At 46.9% G+C, this 18,010-nt stretch overlaps 1 protein-coding gene across 1 annotated transcript in view; it reads left to right on the plus strand.

Annotated features, from left to right (window-relative positions):
• Positions 1-10,414: 10,414 nt before the first annotated feature.
• Positions 10,415-18,010, plus strand: part of LOC126534030 (uncharacterized) — a 29,870-nt gene continuing 22,274 nt past the window's right edge. The window contains exon 1 of the mRNA XM_050181241.2: positions 10,415-10,570. The gene's annotated coding sequence lies outside the window, so the exon portion shown is untranslated. The remainder of the gene's footprint in view (positions 10,571-18,010) is intronic.

Consider the following 18,010-nt stretch of genomic DNA (forward strand, 5'->3'; position numbering starts at 1 on the left):
AGGGACGACGACCGCTGGTATAGCCCAGTCGCTTTGTGCCACGGGAACCAGGACCCCGTTCCGTTCGAGCTGTCGAGTTTCTTCTTCGACTGCTGTCCGCAGGGAAAAAGGAACCGGTCGAGCCTTGTAGAAGGCTGGTCTGGCGTCTTCCTTTAGGACCAGCTGTGCCTTGTGTCCTTTTATTAGTCCAACCTCCGTAGAAAAAACGTCGCTATACTTCCGTAGCAGCTCCTCCACCATTCCGTCTGTCTGCACTATGAATACGCAATGCCTGTCAATCCTTAGTTCTGCAAGTCAGTCACGTCCAAGTAGTGGCGGCTTCCTTCGAGGTACAACCACGGCAGGCAACGTCTTGCGTTGTTCCCGGTAGACCACAGGCACTTCCGCTTGCCCTATAATTTCCAGTGGTGCGCCTCCGTACGTTCTAAGTTGCAGTCCTGTTTTGACTGGTGGCTGTAAACAAGACAGGGAAGAAAAGACGCTCTCGCTAATAATCGAGACAGTGGCTCCTGTGTCTATCTGCATCTCCACCGGCGTACCTGCAATGTGCACTTGCACTCAGTAAGGTCGAGTCGTCGGTCCAGTTTGCTGAACGTGAAAAAGTTGCAACTCTTCCACTTCTTCATCGTTGTCGTTCAATGCATTAACCGCTTCTCGTTTTTTTTCTTGCACGCCCGAGCCAGATGACCGGACATTTTGCAATGATGAGACCTTGCCTTTCGATATGGACAGTATCCAGCATCGTGTTGCTCCGCACATCGGTAACAAGAGTTACCGGCTGCAAGACTCACCGAAGTCCTCACCTTTTGTTTTAGTTGACCCTTCTGAATGACATGGACGCCTTCGTCGAGAAAAGTCTTGTCAGAGGTTGGGCGGAAGGCTTTGGATTCTTTCGTAGCCAGTTCCGCGCTTCTGGCTAGGTCATACGCTGTTTCGAAGCTTAGCTCCTTTTTTTTCAGAAAAAGGAGCTAAGCTTCAGCTTCAGCTTGAATCGAAGCTTCGCTGAGGCCAGCCACCAACCTGTCACGAAGAGCATCGTCAAGGAATGGCCCAAAATCGCATCTTGCTGCAATTTGGCGTAGTGGCACTGCAAATGCGGAAATTGTCTCACCTTTCATCTGGTAGCGGCGATTAAACTTGAACCTTTCGGCAATAACTTTGCTTCACGGCGAGTAGTGTTTTCTCAGGACTGCGCCGACTTAATCGATTGATTTGTCTTCTGGCTTCGCTGGTAGCAACAGCTCCTTCAGCGTTTTGTAGGGGCATTTACCTATGGCCGTTATAAAGGCAGATTTCTTCAGGCTGTCATCTTTGTTTTGGGTCACTTTCCAGTAGCGGTTAAATCTTTCAACATAAGACATGAAATCTTCTTCGCCATCATCGACGAAAGACTCAAAATCCAAAGACTTCGCCATTCTTGTACTGCGCAATCTCGGCCTAGGCTTCAGATCTCATCTTCGTCGCCACTTGTAGCATGCACACAGACGCTACTCAGATAGCAGGAATTGGAACGGCTTTATTCCCAAACGCGCACTGTTTATCGAGGTACGAACAGGGGGTGTGGCCCTGACGTCATTCTGTCACAACAGATGGTGTGCAAAAAACCCAAGCGAGGTGACTAAACAGCTCACTGCTCATTTACCGCGGTCTTGAAGCGGGCACTTCTGAGAGCTTGCCACTGGACCCGGCCGTGCAGTATTTCTACACACCGTCTCTTTCTAAGAAGACACCGTAATCTATATGTGCCCTACTAGCTAGCTTTAGCATATGGGTAGGCTCAACCAGCCGATGCGCCTTCCTGCATGCATCCTGGTCGCACATCAAGAGTCCGGTAGTTCATCGAACCTACAAGGCACAATTATGAAAAGTATGATGAGTGGGATTTCTAGGAAAGCAATAAAATTGGTCCTTGACAGGATGGGGACTTCGCATCTAGACGTATTATGAAAGGTGATACGAGTTTGTTAGCTTTGCTGTACGCGACGACAGCGGCAATAATCAAACAGCAAACGGGTGCTGCTCACATAGGTCGGGCCAATAAGCGCACACTCACTAATTCTTACCGACCAATATTTTGGTAGACTATGTACTTACAGAGGCCCAGAGGTACTTACTGTGTACTACATACACAGACCCAGAGGCAAGTAGCCCAGTTGGCTTCAAAGAGGTTTACTAAAGAGCGGGACATGTCTAGTGGCCCATACGCACGTGAACGGCAAAATTTTAAAAATTCACTACCTTCTGGATTGGCCAAAATTTTAAGTTATTCGCTATTACCTCGTAGCACAGTTTCGCGCCGTTAGGCCCATTAATAGCAAGAGAGGCGAATGAGAAGCGCACGCTACGCCGCGTTGCTGAATTTCGCGCCGTTGGCGCCGTTCGCAGGCACACACCTTGGCAGCGTGATTGAAAGTGCTTCAATTTGTTCAAGCGCACGCAATGACGTATGCGCTTCCACAAATCAGCTATGCAAATAGGCAACGGTGACGCAAATCTGTGTTTTCTGGGACACCGTCAAACTATGTTGACCTCCGCTCATCGCGTGTGGGAAGACCCATCGATTTCACTCGTCGCCGTTCCCTCAAAGTCACACCATAGAGAAAAAATTTGGATGATCCTTAAGCTTCACCTTTAAGAGTGGAACGCGATAGCATTCAAACATCCCTGACTGTTTCTCACGCTTCCCGGCAACTGGAGCGCATGTATCCGCTATGTTTACCGGGAAACGCTGGCCGCGAACGGAGGCGGGATTTCTGGTCGAAACACGCTCTCTTGCGTGGGCCGCGATGCGACGGAGGCGAGCGACAGCTGGAGGTATTGCAAGCAACCGGTCGCAACTGGCGGGCGCCGCGGTTGGTTTGTGAATGGTAGAAACGCCTGAAAAAGGGTTTCTTGAGTTTTGGCGTAACAGTATTATGTTTTCTCGCCTACTCAAATTACAATCCGAGAGCTATCATGTCTGTAGGTTGTGTGTAAATCATAGTTTACGATTTTTACAAGCATTTTAACGTGAGAAATTCAATTCGTTCAGTAAATCTCTTGCGTCACGTGGAGAGCCCGGGTATGGGTGGTTCGAAAATTGTTTCGCCGAAATGGCGCCCGACACCATCGCGGGATTTTCTGCGGCGGAAGTTTTTTCCAGTTATAAGCGTGCGCACTCGCGCGCGGTAAGCGTACCTTTCGAGTGATCGACCAGCCTGAGCAACACCGAGGCGTCGCGCGTCCCACTGTGGCAGCCAGGGCTACATCTAGCCATCCAACTCGACGAGGATGGCGTTCCATGAGCCCCCACCCAAGGCGCACTGCTTCACTTTCATCGGGCCGCAGCACCGATGAAATAATCGATGCCATCGAAGAAACCGTAGGACAAGGAGGCCTTAAGACCCTCCAACACCAGGGAGCAGCGAAGTTCAACGTAGCTGTCGCATGTGCAGCAGCCGCTGTCAAGCTATCGTCCTGGGGCTTGTTTCGTTCTGAATGGTGCCTTGGTCCCAGACCATAAGTCCTCAATATTTCCGTCTTCCGTGTGGCCCCGTACGTGGGAGCCGCCGCACTTGCGGCAGTTCTTCTCCGTATGGAAACGTTCTTGCTATTCAAGAATCACAGTTCTTCTCAGAAGAGCACTACCGAAGTCAGCGCGACCGAGGCAAGCTCAAGCGACGTGGCCTCTCCCCTACAACTCATAATCGACGTGTCAGCGGACTTCATAGCGCACGAAGACGACGTGCCAGCCGGCGAGCTCACTGAGAGGCCGCATCATCCGGTAGGCCGTGGCCACCGCCCTCAGCCCCGGCGGATGCCGACACCTGGCACCGCACGAGAGACAGCGCTTGCCCAAGCCAGCGGATTCCGAATGCCCCGAACAGCGGGCTCGTCGTAAACGGATCCAGTAAGTCAAGATGCCGACCCAATCCTTATGGCAGAAGCAATGGAGACTGATAAGTAGGAGATAAAGTGAGTTCGCGAAACAGAAACGCACTCGAGCAGTTCGCATACAGAAAGCACATTAAATGCCCCGAAAAAGTTGCGAGCATCGGTTTCCGCCGTGTGCGGAACACTTTCACGAGGCCTGTAAACATGGCGAAGTTTTTCGCTTGTATAATGGCGACGGTGCATTTCCTCCCTGAATGTTCAAAGGTTCCGGTTCGCCGACGAATAGAGAGAGGTGCTGCACTTCGCGCGGGGCGTCGACGTGTTTTCCTTGCAAGAATGCAATTTCCGGACACGCCTTGATGTGCCAAGCTTTAACACCCGTTTTATTGGAAAAACGCTGTGCCTTGCGGCATGGGAGTACTGTTTTTAAACCCTCGTTTTAGGAAGGGACCGGCATTGTTCGTACGATTTAGACGGCCGCACGTTAGCAGTCTATTTTCTGCTGAAGACGAGACGAGTTACGGCTCTAGTGATATGTGCACCCGCGCACCAGTCCATTAAACGCAGTTATTCGAATAACTTGAGACAAACATGTTCGAGCCTTACCCGACATTCATATTTGGTGAATTCAACTGTTGCCTAAACGAGGGCAGCGATACTCGCTGACACGGGCGGTCCTGTCACCATAGAGAAAGGATTCTACAAGATTGGACACTCCCATAGAGCCCAGCGGCCGAATTAACTGCAGCGCACCAAGCCGCCGACATTAATACCCGAACCACGCTTCCGGTTTCGGGTTTGAACGTGCGCATTTTGAACGCTAGCCGGAACGCTTTACGCCGGCTGCGCTGGTCGCCGCAGCATTTTTTTCTTCCTTCTACTGCTCACCCGCGCGCGGTCTTGGTGCAGAATTGTTTTATTATTAGGTAAAAATGATTGCAAACGATCTTTACAAGCCTCTATTGGATATGTGCCACGTGCAATTTCATAAAGAAGACGCAAGACACTTTGTGCGATGAAGAAATGTTTATTTTACTGTAGATATAAATACTCGTTTCGGGCTTTTCATGCATTCATCCAACGTTGTGGTGCCAGGTAAGCAGCAATAGTTCCCGCACGAAGCTCCACTGTACAACGTCAGCTGAAGAAAGTAAATCACAAGCATGTGTCATTTTGGTATTAACACCTTATAGGAATAATGCGTATAGTGGCGAACCGTGTGCACTTGATGAATCGGTGGCATTAGAAACAAGATCAATTCGCTTTTACATAAACGCGTAGAAAATAACCCACTCATCCCGAACAACACCGTACATATCACGAAAACATCCCATTTGCAAGCATTCCCCCATTCCCGGGCCTTATTTATTCCTGCACTTTAAGCGCACAAATGAACGGGCGACGGCGCGTTTCCAAAAGAATTTGGCGTCAACCGACGCGAGAGTGCGCTACGTATACACAGAGGTGGTCACAGCACAGGCTCTCGAACAGACCATGCTGGACGTTCGCAGAATTCCTTCTACTCGAGCTCAAGACAAATGCTTGGGTGCAAAGCCTGTTTTCAGTCGCTCAGCAAACAGAATTTTCGTGTTGCAAGTTCTTGGCGTTTGAGCTCCTTGGTCTTATCTTTTGCGCGTTCTGCAGTCACAAGCAACACATTGCGATGGTATCACTCTTTGCAATAGCTCGTCGCGTTTTCGACAAGCGCGAGTACCGAAAGGAGGTATATGTTGTTGCGGGGCCACAAAAAGCATCACAAGCTTGTCCCACTAAGATTCAGTACACGCCAAACTAAGTTTGCCACCATGGCCGAGCTTCTTTTCGATGCGTCACAACAGGCGCGGCGAGTATGTCTCAATATTATCAGAAAATGTAATGAAATTAATTACAATCATGATGTGGGTCAGAGAAAGATGACGGCAAAGGGAACAGCCAAATCTTCAGCTCATAAATGATACCTTTCTTTACAGACCGTATGATCCCCATACCTTCGTGGTAAAGACACACGCTCAACTACTTCTCCTGCGCAAACTTAGTACTCGGCTTCTTTGCTTTATACAAATGTTAGGAATGAACTGCTGGACAAAGTGGTGTGAGTGAAATTGTCTGAGATAAGCGCCCGGCCATGTTCTGTCGGCGGTTGTGTTTTGGTGCGGCTGGTACGACGTGAAGTTATGAAATGGTTGTCTGGCAAATCGAAGTCGGTGAAATCGCCATGCACGACTAAAAAATAAATTCGGCCGTTGTTGGAAGCTGTCTGCGGTATGTGCATTCCGATCATTTGCAAGGGTTTCGCCTTGAAACAGACGCAAAATCAGCGGAACCTCAAGAAATTGCTTTGCTGTAAGCTTCAGAAATGCTTGAGCCAAGTGAACTTACTACCCGTGGTCGACCATTTGCGTTGGCTGCAGCTTGCCGATGTCAACTCACATCTTCCCCCTTCAAATCCAAAACATCCAGATTATCTGCACAGTCGTGTAGATCTTCGCAAAGGTGGAGGATGCCGTGGAGGACCAACTTTCGCCCCGGTTTCTTCCAGGCTATGTTGAAGCATAATTCTATCGTTTTACGTTTTACAGCTGTCATTGCTGAAGTCCTTGCGCCGAGTCCACGCATGCAAGAACATTGTCCACCATGCACTACGCCTGGGTTCCACCTGCGACTCTTTCTCAAGCTGCACATCCGAAACGGCTCACCTGCATAACATGTACCACATGCTGCCCGCTGGCTATCTGCGAAGCTTTCATGTGGCATGATGCTACGTATATTTCTTCTGAGTTCTTAATCCTACAAATATTCTGCAGAGGACCAGCCATCCTTGATGGGTGTTCGGTAATACCGACAGACCGACCTATCCACAATTTTAGGTCTTTTCCTTGGATTTTTTAGGCCTTTTATTAGCGTGCGCACACCTTTTTTGACTAATCCTTTACGTTGCGTGAGATAAGGTGCTGTTAACAGTTGCTGTAAATTTTTGCGTGAGAGAAACTCTAGAAAACAGGCCCGCAAACTGGGGTCCATTGTTGGACACGAACGTTTTTGAAAGCCCGAACTATGCAAACATTGACCGTAGTGCTTTGGTTGTTGTTCCGATGCTGCATTTTCTATTGGCATCGCTTCCATTTTCTCTGCTTTCATTTCTAGGACGACCAACATCATGGTCCATTCTGCGGGCCTGCAAAGTCTGCACGTAGTCGACTCGACTTTTCCTTAGTGGCCGGCAACACCGAATGTATTTGTGCACAAACATCTGTGCTGGTGGTATGGGTAGAACAATGTGATGTTCCCAGTACATAAAATAGCTGCTTATGGCGAGCTCTATTCTTCTGTTGAAGTACGGCCGTAGCCGCTCGTGACATTGTGGTACGCGTGGTTGCCGTCCAGCCGCAATGAACTTTTCGGTATGTTGAAGAATTATACCTCAGCCAGTCATTGATTACACATAGGAGTGCACACTGCCATTTCCTCCATGCTTTGGGCTAGAAAACGGACTCCTGTTCATTGACATGGCCATTCGGCGGCTCTGTAACTGGCAGAGGCAAGTGACTGTGGGCGTGGGCATTTGAATCCTCACTACCTTTGTGGTACTGCATAGTAAAGGTGTACTTGCTAAAGGATAATGCCCAACAATGTTTCCTCGCGGTCGCCATCGATAGTATTGCTTTGCCTGCATTAAATAAGCGGGCAAGGGACAAGTGCCCGTCACTAGCACGAAGCGAGGTCCGTATAGGTAGTGGCTGATCTCTTCAACGCTAAATACATGCGCCAGAATTTCGTTTTTCTGGCGGCGAGTAATTGCGATTTGCTGTTGTCAGCATCTTGGACATTGCGATGATTCAAACACGATTTGAGCGGTTGGACAGAACTACTGCAATACCAGCTGGGAAACGTCGCATTCAAGTCGCAGTGGCTTATGTGGATGAAAATGAGCCAGGAACTTAGAAGCCTCATTTGAAACGCTTTTCAGTCTTCCTGATTTCCTTGCCACACGGTACTTTTGTCTGGGAGAACGTATTGGCAAGATTTGACAAGGCTGTCCCGTAATATTCACAAGACCTATGAATGAAAACAAGACCTAAATAAATAACGCTTTCAGCTGATTCACTGAAGCCGGTGCTGGGGCTTCGACAATGGTTTTGATGATGTAGTTTTGGCGCATACCCCTAGCGTCTATAGGATGATCGATAAATGCGACTTCAGCTTGCCGGAATTGGCACTTGTCCCTGTGCAGACGGAGAACGTACTCCTGCACCCACTTCCGAACTATTCATGAGATATCATTCTTCTTGCCATCGTGATATTATCGTAATGAACCCCCGCCCTTGGAATATAGCCCAGTAGCCCGTCCATTCGCCTCTGGAATACGGCTGGAACAGAACTTGCGCTGAAAGTAGTCGTTTTAAACAGAAGGATACCCTTGTGAGTGTTGAGGACAGTTCTTGTTGTCTTGGTCTAAAGGCAACTGCTTGAGAGCCTTGGGTATGTCCAATGTGGCAAAAATTTCCGCGCTCTTTGGTTGCCGAAATATTACCCACTCGAGGCAAAGGGTACTTATGAGAATCAGCAGCTACTCCTGACTTGTGGACTTGTATAACTTCTCCACTTTCTCTTTACAAGCCCCACTTTCTCCTTTAAGAATGGCTTCCGGTTACAGGCGAGAAGCCTCTCATCTGATTGCACGACACGAATAAATATTTGGCATGCGAAAGCGAAGAAGAGCGATTTACTTGAGCCTGCTAAAAACTACACTGACGCATGGTTTTCTATTTGTTGCACTACCTGCACGGAAATATATATAATTTCACCAGTGGGTGTTGAACCTTCTTGTTTACGAGGCTGTTGTGGCACTGAATGACAGGCTTCTGCAAACAGATGCAAGGGAGACAATCTTGTAGCACGTACACAACGCGGCAACGCGACTAAGCGCGGTGGTGAATTTTGCATTTGTTCTCGCCAGCGGCACTGCTGAGCAGCGTCTGTAGAACTAATTTCATTTAGTAAAATGAAGTAGATTGTCTTTATCAAATTCAGTAGTAAAAAAAACAGGTGAAATATAACTGCACAGTCGGAGGTACCGAAGTAAAAACTGTCGGGGGGACCTACTAAGCAGGAAACAAATGGTGGTTACTGCAATTGTCGTAACAGTAACAGGCTGTATCATAAGAAGGTTTTGTTTGTCACGTTTGTCTTATGAGGCCGACATTGTGTTGCGTGCTTAAAGGAAAGTCATATGTAACGTTTGGCTAATATCTGTGGACAGAAACGTGAGAACTTACAACAAAAATTTAGCGTTACAATTGGTTTTATGTTATTTAATGAAAGCAATTAACAGACAGTGTCGCTACGGGGAAATAGTGTCGCCGGGAAATAGCTCGGGTAAAAGAATACAAATACGTTTGTGTATGGATAAACGAAGGCAATAGATATATGGAAACATAGGAAAAGAGAATAACAGCAAAGGGGAAGAGAAACGCAGCCATAATGAAACACAGAGCGTTATAGGGATACATTAGGTAAGAGGTGCTCCAGGGTATGTAGAAAAGTGTAATGGTTTGAGGAATTACTTTTGGAAACGTGGTTGTTTGCTTGAAATCAGTGGTTCAACCAGGACTCGAAGGCAACCAAAGGTCAGTAGGACGCCTCGCATTGGGCGCTCACGGGAAGACTACAAATGAAGCCGTGCAGGATGATGTGTCCTGGACAAGTTTGGAAGTGAGGGAAGCTCACATTAAAATTGATATTGAAGAATCGCTATGGAATATGCAAGAAAGTAAATGGGTTGCGAGAGTGTGCAGGTATTTGTACAGAAAAAAAAAAACATTGACTCACAGTGGAGGAAAAGAAGTAGGAAGCTTACCAGCAAGTATACGACAGGTATAGTAATCAAAATGGCAACAAAGAATGCAAGACGCAAAGATACAGGGTGTGCCAATCTCCTGGGTGGCGGCAAATGGAAAAGAAAGCTGCTATCACTAACTACCAAAGCGGAACAAAAATCTGGAGAAATAATTCATAACTAAAAGAGAAAGTCTTTACTTTTCGAAGAGAGATCATGATGCCTTAGAACGCGTAAAGGGAGGTACACCAACGAATATTGTAGTTGCTGGGGTAAAGCTAGTGAAAAGATGGAAAATATTTTACTGTAGTATGAAAATATCCATCTAGCTGACGGTTTAGTCTCAAGCCTCCGGGAGCTCTTTGGGTCAGGGATAACAGAGGAAAGTGAATATGTCCGCAACACAGATTAGTAAGGGGCGATTGGAGGTTTGTTGGCGTAGAAGTAGGCAGACCACAGACAATGGATGAGTACAAAAACAAAGACCCCTTGCTGGTTTAGAAAGCTTGATGTTGGAAAATCATTGTGTTTGTGTTTTTTTTAAAACGTAGGGAGAACATTAGGCAAGATATGAACAAGAGGTTGGTAGCGCAACCCACCGCCCCGTTTCAAAGGCGACGCTCATAGCATCCATCCATCCATAGCGCCACCTGACCCAGGTTGGAGAGTCTATTACAGAAGATGTTCGCATACCGCGACAAAGAAGAAGCGGGCCGCGTTTACCGACCTCGTTAGTTTGTCAAGAAACGCTGGCGTAGGAATAGGCACGAGCAAAGGAGAGCCCGCGTCTTCGTGAACAAGTGGGACGGCGCTTGCTTGCTGTTGTGCCAAGTGTTGTCGATACTCAATGTAAAAGTGCAGGTAAGAAACTTTCTGCATCTAAATAACCTAGCAACTCTGAAACAATAGCAATATTATGTACTCTGTGTTGTAAGTTCCGTCCAGCAGAGACAAAAGACTGCAAGACATGCGAACGCAGATGCGTGCGCGAGCAAAATTTTGTTCATTACGTCGTATTTGCGCGGTGTTTCGCTACGACGGGCACTGCGGATCCTGCGGACGCTACAGGCGTTGTCGATGGCACCAGTAGCAGACGACATAGCACGGAAGTATACTTTTGATACGTTCACCTTCCTGGTTCATCTCAACCTGATTGGTTGAGGGGTTGAGTTGTCAATCTCGGAATTCCGAGGAATAACTTTGTAAAGAATTTAAGACAAGGTATGTGCCACGCGGAGGGGCTGCGCGGTTGTCGTTTAGAATGATTATTCGCCATGCGACGCCTGCGGCGTCGACACCGGAATTTTTTTGCGACACGGGGCCCTTAACACTATCGCGTTGGTGCATGATGCGAGTGTGGCACGAAGGAAAGACAGCCCGAGAACCTCGTGTCAAGATTTACGCCACGTCGCATCTGCACAATACCCTCAGGACGCCTAACTAGGCGCGACCCCTGACAAACGCTGTGCAGGAGCTGCCGCGCTTGTCTCCGTGCTCACCCGCAACAGAAAGCACAGTAGATTGAGGAGGTGGGGAGAATGTTAGCGAGGGAATAGAGGCGAGGCAGTTTTGTGAGCTACAATGCTACATCCAAAAGTGGCCCCGAAGGGTGCACTTAGTCCCGAGGATACGACGGCTCGCATGGAGCGCCGAGCGGAGCAACAACAACCAACAGAAGGGGAGCAGGAAAGGTAATTTTTCACATCCCGTCACGACTGTCGTATGCCGTCAATATATCACCGCCAAATAACGTTAATGAACGCAAACAGCAGACAAGGGTTCGCTTACATCGCTTCCCACAGTGCGTGGGATCTGCATATTATTTCAAGTGAAGCTTTCTTGCCAAGTTCCATGCACTTTTGCGTACATATCTGGCTTCTGACGTCGAACGCATTTGACGAAATAGCGCCACATATGAACAGGGCAGCGAAGAAGTAGTTTATGAGTTCGTGGTTTTAAGCATAGAGTTCCAAACAATAATTGCTGTGTGGAAATCCGGAACTAGAATCCACGGGAGTTGCAAGCAGTGCAATTCAACTAGTATAGGATTGGTGGATAGTGCATGGTTTTGCCCAAGCTTCGTCCTTTTGGCATCAAGTGGCTTTGTGACTTTACAAACTCTTTTTGCCAAAGTACAGTGTTTTAAACAATTAAATGTACAAGAATAAAAGTCCCACGTCAGGATTCGAACACAGGATCTCTAGCACACGCGCCTGGTATTGAAACCATTACACCGCGGACCCCCCTCCCCCCCCCCACTTCAATTTTTATTGCGACAATGAACAGCACAAACACAGAAATAGCTACATTTGGGGGAACCGTCTCTAGGAACTGGCATTGCGCGATCCCGTTAATATTCGCGTATGTTTAACGATGGTTCAACTCTTGGGAGGCATTGAGGCTCTTGGGTTAGAAACTGGTACACTGCTATAATTCTACTGGTCGTTTCTTAGAAATATAGTTTCATAGGCTTCCGGTCTATGTCAGCGTTTCGAACTGCCATCCTAGATCGCCAAGTGATGCGGAGGCCCTAGACAATAAAGAGGACAAATGGAATACTATCCTGATTTTCAACTGGCAGAAATTCTCTGCCAAAGCATCCACAGGTGTGTCTTTCTTGAAAGACGTTGTAAGATATCCCATAAGAATAACGTTTCACAACAATCTGGAAATACATGATCGATAATTTTTGGCTTCCGACAAATGAATCAGTGAGTCGCCCAAGGTAGACAAAATCCCTTTTCCTCCAGATAAATCAAAGTCTAACGTATTTGTGTGCAATTTCAGAGAGGAAGTTTTAACTCCTCCTGGAGGGCTATTCTGTTAGTGCCCACCTAGTGGACCTGTCCATTTTGTCGGCTGCTGAATTGCTGATTGGCTGAAGGACTCTGTCTCCGTCTGACGTGTACCTCAGCTCAGCCAACCAGAACTTCAGCCGCAGAAAAAAATAAACATGTCCACTAGGACGACACTTACAGAATACCTCCCCCCCTCCGGTACATTCATGCCTTTGACTCGTCTAAGTACATTTGGTGATGCAGGGGCACATGCTTCAACTAGCCGCCAAGCGGCAGGGAACCCACTTTCTTGCGGCTGAGCCAGCGCGTTGAGGCGCTTGGCGGATTTCGATCCGAAGTTGCACGTGAAGAAACCGACGCAGGAGACACGCCACGAGTTCAACATGACACTATATACAGGGTGTCCCTAGTGACTTCACCCAAGCTTTAAAAATATGTAAATGCCACGCAGTTGGACAGAACCAAGGTAATGTTGCTTGCCGTTGCTTGATACTGAGATTATTTTTCCATTCTGCCTAATTAGATTATTAGTTTCAGTTAATCAACTTCTCAAGTAGCATAATTAGATGAAAAGTTTCAAAGAGAAAATTATGGAGCAACATGAAAAACTCGCGATACAGCTTTTTGTTGCTCGATGCGTGCTCCATAAATGTATTTTTACAAGCTTTAAAGAAGCCTCCCGAATATGCGCGAAGTGCCTCGAGCGGCCAGAAACGCGGCAATCTTGCCTCTATTTCCGGTCATCTTTCACGCTCAGAAAAACATTTTCATACAGCACGCATCAAGCAACAGAAAGCTATATCGCGAGTTCGTCATGTTGCTCTAGAATTTTCTCATCAACTCTTTTCATTTTATTGTAATATTCGAGAAGTTAATTAACTAATTAAGAATAATAATCTGATTAGGTGGCATGGAAAAAATAGTCTATGTACATCCAAGCGAAGCGGCAATCAATATTACCTTGGTTGTGTTCACCCACGCGGAATTTGCATATTTTTTTTGTTTGGCTCAGGTTATGGAGGACACCCTGTATATAATACATACAGATGACGTGCCGCATGTAAAAATGCGCATAATATCCAGCCTGTATGTATGTCGCTGCGAACAAAATAATTTCTTCGTATAACATAGTGCTCTTCAATACGAGTATTTATACGTTCAAGAACACGCTTTATAACGACACACACATGCTTCATGATGCAATCACACCAAGAATGGTTCGCTCTATGTAAATATTGACGGGAGTACCATTTGCCGCTTTTTGTTTTGTATAGATGAGCACATAGACAGGGTTGCTTTAACTGGGATTTCGGGGTCTTCAGAGACGCTGAAGGAAGCTTGGTGTGCCCTCAATATGGCATTCAGGAGATTCCGTGAGGCTATTGGATTCCTTTTAAAAATGTTTCCTATTGCAGGCAGGATTAATTACGGTTCTGCGATTTGTCTTCAGTCACTTTGACTGCGAAATGCGCGTGTTGACGATTGACCCTATTGAATATACTCCGGGAATCTGCGTCCGTTTCTAGGTCACCGCGGCAATGCCGCATTGAACCCTTCGAAGCTTTGTACATCCGCTTCGTTTATATAACCTCTATTTCAGCGGGTCGAATCAGAAATTGAGCTGATCGAACCCGACATGACCTTAATAAATCGAAACCTTTACTGGCCGCAAACTTGCGATTTCGCCGTGGTGGTGCTCCGAGGAGGCACATGACGCCACAACGCGCACCTCGCCGCGGATATTTTTCTGTCTCTCTCGCTCCCTAGTCACTACTGCGCATGCGCCACTAGTAGCACCGAGCCACAGGTGTTCCGCCGCTGCGCAGCGCCGCTCCTTTCCGCTTCCGCCGTTTGGTATGGCATCACACCGCGTTCCTCGTTGTTACTCTTTCACAAGTTCCTCTTTTCACAAGTTTTGAGTCTCATGTACCGCTCCTCAATGAGCCTGTTTGACGCCAACTACGGTATGCGCCTCTGTTTGTCACGGTGTATATGCCACTGGGTAGGTATGACTTGGTCCAATGGGTATGTGGCGCTCTTTGACGGACCTCTCGACATCATCTCTTGTGTTTGACACTGAACATGCGCCACTGCGTATGTGACGCTCTCCAATGAACCTCTGTGACGTCAATTTGAGTATGTTCCTCTGAGTGTGCTATGCTGAGAACCGTGCCAATAAGTATACTTGGCGTAAGCTAATGCGTATGTGCTGTAATTCAATAGACCCTTTGAGGCCTACTTGCGTTAATGCGCATCACAACAGACGACACCTATGTAGCGGCATCTGCGTAATGTGTTGCAGTAGCCAGATCTCGACTTGAGCTGAGCCGGCTTGGATCAGACTTCAGACTTGCTTCAGACTTTCCGGGGGGTTATCTATCTATCTATCTATCTATCTATCTATCTATCTATCTATCTATCTATCTATCTATCTATCTATCTATCTATCTATCTATCTATCTATCTATCTATCTATCTATCTATCTATCTATCTATCTATCTATCTATCTATCTATCTATCTATCTAACTATCTATCTATCTATCTATCTATCTATCTATCTATCTATCTATCTATCTATCTATCTATCTATCTATCTATCTATCTATCTATCTATCTATCTATCTATCTATCTATCTATCTATCTATCTAGCTAGCTAGCTAGCTAGCTAGCTATCTAGCTAGCTAGCTAGCTAGCTAACCGTTTTCCTGCAAACTTAGGTCACTATGTAGCCCATGGTCGATTGGTTAGAGCATCGGGCTGCTGTGCTGAAGATACAGGATTAGCAACCAACCGCCGGAACAACTTGAGTCACTGAGTATGTGTCCATGTGTTCACATCTGCCCCTTTAACCGAACATTATTCCCGCCCACATGGGCCACTGTAGAGGGGGGTAACATATTTAACAGGGAGAGGCGGGCTAGTTGGTGGTCGATATTGGAATGCATCATGTACCCGCGCAACGACAACGGACGAGGAAAGAAACACACAGGACAGGCGCGGAGAGGCGCGCCTGTCCTGTGTGTTTCTTTCCTCGTCCGTTGTCGTTGCGCGGTTACATGATGCACTCCAGTAGATGGGGGACTGGGTACATACCGCTCTTCAGTAAAACTTCTTGACGCCCGACTTGGAGCACTGGGTGCCAGTAGGTGTGTGTCACTCTAGGATGACAAACAAGATCGTTTGAATTTCTCCGACGCTGGGCGCAATTGCGTCATTTGTGTTCCTCAATGAGAGCAACCCGACGCTTAAGCAGACTGCGCGATAAATGCACTGGGTATGTGACGCTTTTCAGTGAACGTCGTTAATGCCAACGCTTTAGTGAGCTGTGTGATGATGCAACTAGGTGCCGCTCATTATTGAAGATCTCGGCAATTTGGATCTCACTCACGCGATATGTTCAGCGAGAGGGCGCCCCCAAGAAACTTCCGGTCACCGGCCCTATCAGTCTACTGCGCCGGACCACAAGGCACGTTTTTAAGTTGTTTTAGTGGCGGACAGTGTATTTTGAAGTTTTCAGATAAAAGACATGCGCATTGCGCCTCAAGACACATACATAAATATTTTCGTGTAAATAAGGGCAACATTCACTTGTAAAATTGTTCTTATGTGCAGAGGAAAAGTGTTGAAAATCTCCGATCTTAGGTTTTAACGCACTCTCGCTAGTCAATATCGCAGCCAATGCCTTTCTTGGTCGCTAAATTGAGCGGGCTACGTCAATGAGCAAAACGGGAAGCCGTCCAGGGCCTCTGTTTATAAACAGTGAACGGGTCCAAAATGGGTGTGCTGCAATAGAGGGAATAAATTACAGCGTTCTCACGCACCAGCGCACCGCCTCACTCTAGAAGGTCACACGTGCCATTCCTGGCAGCGCTATTAGATGGCGCAACATGCTTAAAAAGAAGCGCGAGAGAGGAGACTGGTTGCCCTATGGCGCGTTTCTCAGCGCTCGCATGCATGGGCTCGCCATGCATTTCGGAGGCCATGTGAAGCTTTCGCTGCGGATGGCGCCGAGTGTTCTTAAGGAAGTCATTCCGCGGTTAAAATAGGATACCTTGTCGGGGCTGGAAGTTAACCACAAAATTGGGAGGCCGGTTGGCCTTGGAAGCCCACAGTGAAACCACAAATGAGGCAGTGGAGGGTGATACGGGTTGGGTCTCTCTCGAAGTGAGAGGAGCGGAGAGCAAAATTAGGTTTGAAGAAAGGCTCAGGAAGGTATATGAAAATAAATGGGCGGATACAGTGCACAAGCATATGTACCTTCAAATGCTTGGATACAAAATAGAGGAAAAAGTAAAGAAAGTTGGCAAGCAAGTACAGGGTAATTGAAAGTTTAGACAACCAGGAGTCATCAAAAAGAAAGTGACAGAAACAAAGTGAATTGGATGCAAAGAGTGGAAACAAAAGGAGCATGGAGGTTTACAACAATGGGAAGAAAGAAATTACAAAGGAAAATCTATATGACAACAGAAAGGGAAGTGCATTGCTATTTGGTGCTCTAGCTGGTTGCCTAAAGATAAAAACATACCGGAGCAAGTAATCTCTACAAGATTAGGAATGTGCATGCTGCAGCGAAAATCCGGAGAACACTCAGAACATTCTAATAAAATTTAAAGGCATTCACCCAGTGAGACCTGTAGGTAACATGCACCTTCCAGAAGCGCTTGGATTTAAAGTGGACGAACGTATCAACTGGTAATAGTTAGAATAAGCAAGAGACGATTATAGTATTGGCGGAAAAAAAATCAGGGAAGAGAATTAAACCACCGGATTCATTAAATGCACAGGCAGCGCTACAAGGTAGATTATAGTGTATTGAGGAAGTGAAAGAATCATTGAGATGTATACAAAAATGCTACAATGAGAAGGATGTATAGCATATACGATTAACTGAAAGAGGCTAGGTGACCATTTTTCACCACCTCTTTTCAAAGTGCTTACCAATAAATCTATCATCATCATCGAACACGCCTCGTACATAACTAGTTTCCACTGTGGCACTGCTTTGTGTCGTTATGTTGATTCAGTGCTAAGCAAATTACTGTTGATAGTGATCGTGGGATTGGTACTGCCGAAATTTTTTTGAGTGCATCTTCAGAAAAGGCAGAAAACGTGTAACTCACTAAGGTTCATCACTTGCGGACGCGGTCCTTGGCTTGCGCATATGCAGAGCGAATGTCGAGCCACTGCATTGGGGGTGCCTGCAGAGAAAATGCGTAAATTTGCCCCCTTGCAAGAAGGATCATTTTGATGGAGTCAAGTGTTATATATTTAGACTGACTGTTCCAAAAATTACGCATAGACGCTTTGCGCAGTTTTATAGCCAATGCTTTAGCTTGCATTTCATGAGCTCAGGCATGTTGAAAACTTTCTTGATCTCGCATTTTAGATAAACGCGTATGTAATACAGGCAGCGACTCGCATTCTGCGTGGCTGGGGTATGCTTAACCCAAACAGAGGCACGGACAGGCTCTGCTCACTTCGCATCCGAGCAAGAGCAGCC

The sequence above is a fragment of the Dermacentor andersoni genome, chromosome 7 (genome assembly GCF_023375885.2).
Source record: "Dermacentor andersoni chromosome 7, qqDerAnde1_hic_scaffold, whole genome shotgun sequence".
NCBI lineage: Eukaryota > Metazoa > Arthropoda > Arachnida > Ixodida > Ixodidae > Dermacentor > Dermacentor andersoni.